The sequence below is a fragment of the Procambarus clarkii genome, chromosome 83 (assembly GCF_040958095.1).
Source record: "Procambarus clarkii isolate CNS0578487 chromosome 83, FALCON_Pclarkii_2.0, whole genome shotgun sequence".
Lineage (NCBI taxonomy): Eukaryota > Metazoa > Arthropoda > Malacostraca > Decapoda > Cambaridae > Procambarus > Procambarus clarkii.
The window spans coordinates 24,618,429-24,624,428 of record NC_091232.1 but is presented as its reverse complement, the minus strand read 5'-3'; positions in this window follow the sequence as shown (position 1 = coordinate 24,624,428).

The following is a 6,000-nucleotide window of genomic DNA, read 5'->3' as shown; positions in this document are numbered from 1 at the left end:
ATTCGGCAGGAGGGTAGACAGTGATCTTCTTCTCCATTAGTTTTTTTCATGGTGTCGGTCGAAAGGAGGCCTGGAGGTTTGCATTGGGTACCAACAAGATGGCTCCATTCGTTATTTTGTACACATTTTTGTAGGTAATCTGGGTGGTCTCATGAACTACATCAAGTAGTTGGGCTGGAGTACGAACCCGGCCAGATTCGTCTGTGAATCTGACTTTGGTCGCCATAGCTTGTGGGGCCAGGCAGCCTATTCTAATCTATACTATGGTGGGTGGTTGTGAAGTGTCCAGGTAGACTAAGTGGATGGTGGGTGTTAGTTAGGCCGATGCCTCTAACTTCTAGTTGCTAGGCAACTAGAGCTACTAGACAAGGTGGTAATTGAACCTATCGATAGCCTAAGCCTGCTACAAGGCTGTTAGTTGCCCGATCAAACCTCCGCGAGAATTTCAAGAACCCGGTTTTGGCTACCGCTCGGGATATGATCGTTTGGAATGGCGAAATACAAGAGGTAGAAACAGATAGAAAGACAGCCTTATTGACACCTTAATTCTATGATTAGTAGGTTATGCATTGTGTATTGTGTGAGTGTGTGTGTGGTGTGTTGTGTTACAGGCAGGGAGAGGATGGGGAGGAGGGGGTGGGGGAATGGGGGGGGAGGGGGTGTGGGGTGAAGGATGAGGATGGGTGGTTATTTTATTATATTAGGACATACTGCTAAAAGCGTATGAAGAGCTTGTAGCCGACTGGCAGTGAGTGAGGCTGGCTGCTACGCAGCCGGCCGGCTGTGATTGGCTGGCTGGTGCACCAATCCTGAGTGAGGTGGGCGGAGCCAACGCTAATAAGACAGCTTGGTGCTCGTCCTGGTCGTTTTCGTGGCTATTCCTTTCTCTCCCCCCCCCCCCCCTCAGCCATTGCTGGGGCTTCTAATTCTTCTGCTCTTTTGATTCGTGCTTGATGTTCCCTTTGTTCCTTTACTTTTCCTTCGCCTCTCCATTGTTCTACTGCTCGTATCTTTGTGGGGAAATGGTACACAGTTTGTTCCATTTATCTCCGCCCGAGTGTCCCGCTTTCTCTTCCTGATTTGAAACACCTCCTAGACTTCTTGCCGGAGCCTGTGCTCCTGCTGGGTGACTTCAGTTGTCGTCATTCTCTTTGGGGTGACGTTTTGACGAATACCCGGGGTCGCCTTCTTGAGCCGTTTCTCCTCTCTTCTTCCCGGTCTCTTCTGAATTCTGGTGAGCTCACTCATTTGGACTCTCGACTCGAACCCTTTCTTGTCTTGATCTTTCTCTCTGCTCTTCTTCTCTTTACTTAGATTTCACGTGGCAGGTTCTTGATGACCTCCATGGAAAGTGATCATTTCCCCATCCTTGTTTCCTTTTTCTCTTTTCGCCCTTCCCTCTCTTTCCCTAGGTGGCAGTTTGCTAAGGCGGACTGGACCCTATTTACCCTCAGTGCTACTCTCTCTGACCTCTCCCTTCTGCCTCTCTCTCGCGCTCTCCTCCTTTTTCATGACACTGTCTTCAACGCTGCCCTCCGCTCTATCCCTCGCTCTTCCTCTCGGGGTCCACGGAAGTGCGTTCCCTGGTGGAATGCGGACTGTGCTCGGGCTGTCTGCTGTAAGCGTGCAGCCTGGAAGAGGCACCGCCGTAGGCAGACGACCGATTCTTTTCTTTTCTTTCGGAAAGCGAGTGCGGTGGCCCGTAGGGCCATCCGTACAGCTAAACATGAATGTTGGGCATCTTATGTCTCAACAATTACGTCCGAAACTCCTCTGGCCCAGATCTGTAAGCGTATCCGCAAGATAGCGGGTAAGTTCGTTCCCGATGTTTCACCGGTCCTTCACCTCCATGATACTCTTGTGGCGGACCCGTTGCAGGCCGCTTCCGTACTGGGTTCCCACTTTTCTTCTGTTAGCTCTGGTCTTCATCTTCCCCAATCTTTTCTTCTTCGTAAACCTGTCCTTGAGTCTCGTCCTTTAGATTTCTGCACTCGTCTTCAGCTTCCCTATAATGATCCCTTCTCTCTCTCTGAACTTCGTTCTGCCCTGGCCCTCTGCGGTTCTACGGCGGCGGGCTCCGATGGTATTCATTATGAGATGCTTCGCCATCTCCCTTCGTGCACGTCTCAGTATTTACTGAGTCTGTATAATCGGATCTAGGAGTCGTCGTCAGTCCCTGAGGACTGGCTCGATGCCGTTGTCCTCCCTGTTCGCAAACCGGGGTCTCTGGGTACTTCCCCTAAGGACTTTCGCCCTATTGCTCTCACAAGTTGTGTCTGCAAACTCTTTGAACGTATGGTTAACGTTCGTCTGATGTGGTTCCTGGAAACACCATCACCTCCTCTCCCCTTCTCAATTTGGTTTCCGCAAGTGCCGCAGCACGACAGATGTCCTGGTGAACTTGGAGGTCTATATTCGTACTGCTTTTGCTGTGAAGACCTCCGTTGTTGCCATCCTTTTTGACCTGGAAAAGGCTTACGACACCACTTGGCGATATCATATTCTATCTCAACTTCATTCTTTTGGCCTTCGTGGTCATCTCCCTCTCTTTCTCCGCAGCTTCCTCTCCCGTCGTTCCTTTCGGGTGCGCCTTGGTACCGCTCTCTCTGCCTCTTTTCAGCAATACGAAGGTGTGCCCCAGGGTAGTGTTCTGAGCACTACTCTTTTTCTGGTTGCCCTCAATGGTCTTCTTTCCTCTCTTCCTTCTGGTGTCTTCTCCGCTCTCTATGTCGATGATCTTACCCTTTGCTGTCAGGGTGATGATTCGCCTCTCCTTCAGCGCCGGCTTCAACTTGCAATTGATGCTGTGTCGTCTTGGGCCACCGATCATGGCTTCAAGTTCTCTACTTCTAAGACTTGTGCTATGACTTTTACGCGGAAACGGGTTGTTCTTCGTCCCTCTTTGTCACTTTATGGTCATCCCCTTGAATACAAAGATTCCGCGAAGCTTTTGGGGTTATTCCTTGACACTCGTTTGTCTTGGTCTCCCCATATCTCTTACCTCCGTGTTGAGTGCTCTAAGGCCCTTACCCTCCTTCGGGTCTTGTCCCATACTTCTTGGGGAGCAGATAGGCGCACTCTCCTTGCTTTACATTCCTCTCTCGTCCTGTCTAAGCTCAATTATGGTTGCCCTGCTGACTCGTCTGCTTCTCCTTCTACTCTTCGCCGTCTTGATGCTTTGCACCATACTGGGTTGCGCCTCAGTTCTGGTGCCTTTCGTTCGACTCCCGTCCTTAGCTTGTATGTTGACACTGGTGTCCTGTCTCTCCAGGACCGCCGTGATCGCTATTGTCTTCGCTATCTTGCGCGGTCCTTGCAACATCCTTCCTCTCGCCTCTGTCGTGCTTTAACTTTTATCCCTCCTGCGGTTCCGGTTCCTCTTCACCACCTCCCTCTTTCTGTCTGGTTATCTCGCCTCCAGGATTCTCTTTCCGTTCGTATTTCTAATGTTTCTCCTCGTGTTGTTCCTTCTTTGCCCCCATGGAGAGTCCCTCTTCCGCGATTTTGTACTTCCTTGACCCGAATCACTAGAGCTTTTACCCCTCCTACGGTGAGCACTTTTCTTCTCACTCCCGCTCCGTTTCTGTCTTCACCGATGGGTCTAAGTCGGCGGACGGTGTTGGCTACTCTGTTGTTTTTCCTGATCGCACTTATATGTGTCGTTTACCTCCGGAGACTAGCATCTTTACAGCGGAACTTTATGCTATTCTCTATGCTCTTCGTCTCCTGCTTTCTCGTTGTCAGTCTTCCTTTGTAGTTGTTGTTGACTCTCGTAGTGCCCTCATGGCTCTCGGGTCCTTTAATCCGGTTCATCCAGTAGTTATCGAGATCCAGCATTGGCTATTTCTTGTTCACAGGAAATTTAAGTCGGTTGAGTTTTGTTGGGTTCCCAGCCATATTGGGTTTGTCTTTAAATGAGCGTGCGGATGCTGCCGTCAAGGAAGCTGTCCGCTCTTGTCCCATCTCTCGTAAAGGAATTCCGTATTCCGACTTTTACCCGGTTATCCATTCCTCAGTCCTTACCCGTTGGCAGGCTTCTTGGTCGTCTGTTACTGGTAACAAGCTACGTACTCTTAAATGTTGTGTTTCCTCGTGGCCGTCCTCCTTCCACCGTAACCGGCGGTGGGAAACAGCTCTGGCGAGGTTGCATATTGGCCATACTCGCTTAACCCATGGTCACTTGATGGAACGCCGCCCTGCTCCTTATTGTCCTAGTTGCATTGTCCCTCTTACGGTCGTGCATGTCCTTCTTGAATGTCCTGACTTCCAGGACAAGCGTGTTTTGCTTTCCGACCGGCCCTCGCGGTCGCCTGTCCCTCGATAGAATTCTTGGTGACTCGGATACTTTTGATATCGTTCGCCTTATGCGTTTTTGTTCTCGTATTGGCATCCTTGGTGATATTTAGGGCCCTCTGATTATTTTGCGCATTTGATGGTGCTAAATAGCCGTCCCGGTTTGGTGCCTTCTTTTGATAATTACTTACTTACTTCTTGACTCTGAGTAGTCCACTTAAATTTACTTCTCTGCTACAACAAATCAATCAGAGGTGAAGCTACCATAGAAAAGTTTTTACAGTACCTACGGTAGTAGGCACTCATCCCTAAAAATCGCTTAACTTGTTTCTTGTTAGTCAAGATAGGATAATTAACAATGGCATTAATTTTATCAGATAAAGGCATCACCCTACATTGACCAACCTCGTGCCTAGACAGACAATTGTACCTCTGGCAAAGTTACATTTCTGAGCAGTAAGATTGGCCTCCTGCAACTTAGAAAAAAATTTAAACTCTGTAAATGATCTTTCCAGGAATCACTGAACAAAACAATGACATGTAAATAAACACGGCAATTGGGAATATCCTGCAACAGCAACAGCAACAGCAAACCCTGGTTTGTGTCTCGGAGAGACTGCAGGATCCAGTAAGTTGAGTAGAACTTCGGTTTCAACTCTTTTACCATATCGTAGCTCAGTCGATTAAGGCAGCGTCTGGGATGCTCTTGGACGCTGTTACGAACCCGGATCCAGCGTCCGAGCACGGAGCAGTGACGACCGCGCCATCTGTGGGTCAGCTCCCGAAACCCCCTCCAAACGGACGACGACACCTGGTGAGGACGACGTGTACTGGCTACGAGGGCCAGTTTCCAGTCCCGTTCAGCGCTCAACACCGCCGCCGCTGACCTCTGGTGAGGTGGTGCTCAGACTACAACGCCATCTATGGAGTGGATATGTCGGGCGTTTGTGTCTGAGCCTGTAAGTGAGGTGTTTTAGTGTCCCTGGTATTGATGACGTGTCTGCTTACAGAGTCGACCTGGGACTGCTGTGTTGGAAGTTGAGTCAGTCTACCCAAGGCAGCCGTCTCCATACCTTGTGCTTAGCTGCAGCAGCTGTGAGTCGGACCCCCGGATGAACACTGTGGTGTTACCCTGCCAGTGAAGTGGCAGTTGAAAGGATCGTCGTTCCCGGGACCAACTGCTGGAGACGTTTATCCACTGGGGTATTGAGAACAGGAGAGTGATTTTGTGGTATCACACGAGGCTCCTGTCTAGGGCGTTACCCTTATATCGTTCGTGGAGTGGCCGGACCAGCCTTGCTGATCCGGAACCTGCCAGCAGACCTGCTGGACTTGTGGTTGACGGCCTCCACGGCGGTGCCCCCCAGTGGAACTGTGTTTTGGCTGGCCTGTGTCTGGGGTAGACTCAGCTTGGTCGAAGGATTCGTCAAGAGACCACGAAAGCACCGAGAACTTAGCACCGAGAATCAGGATCCAGAGTCTTCAGCAGAAGACAATTGTGTATTTCCCCTGTACAGTGTTAATACCCCTCCCCCTGTGCACTCTTTTATATATATATATTATTTGGTGATGGTAATAATTATAGTCTTAAGTTCTTAACTTTCTTTCCCTTCCCCCTTTAAGTTTCTTGCGTCACGGATCACATCCCTTGATAGCCACTACTGGCTTGGGGCCGGATACAACTTCCTCTAACAACATCAGAGTAAG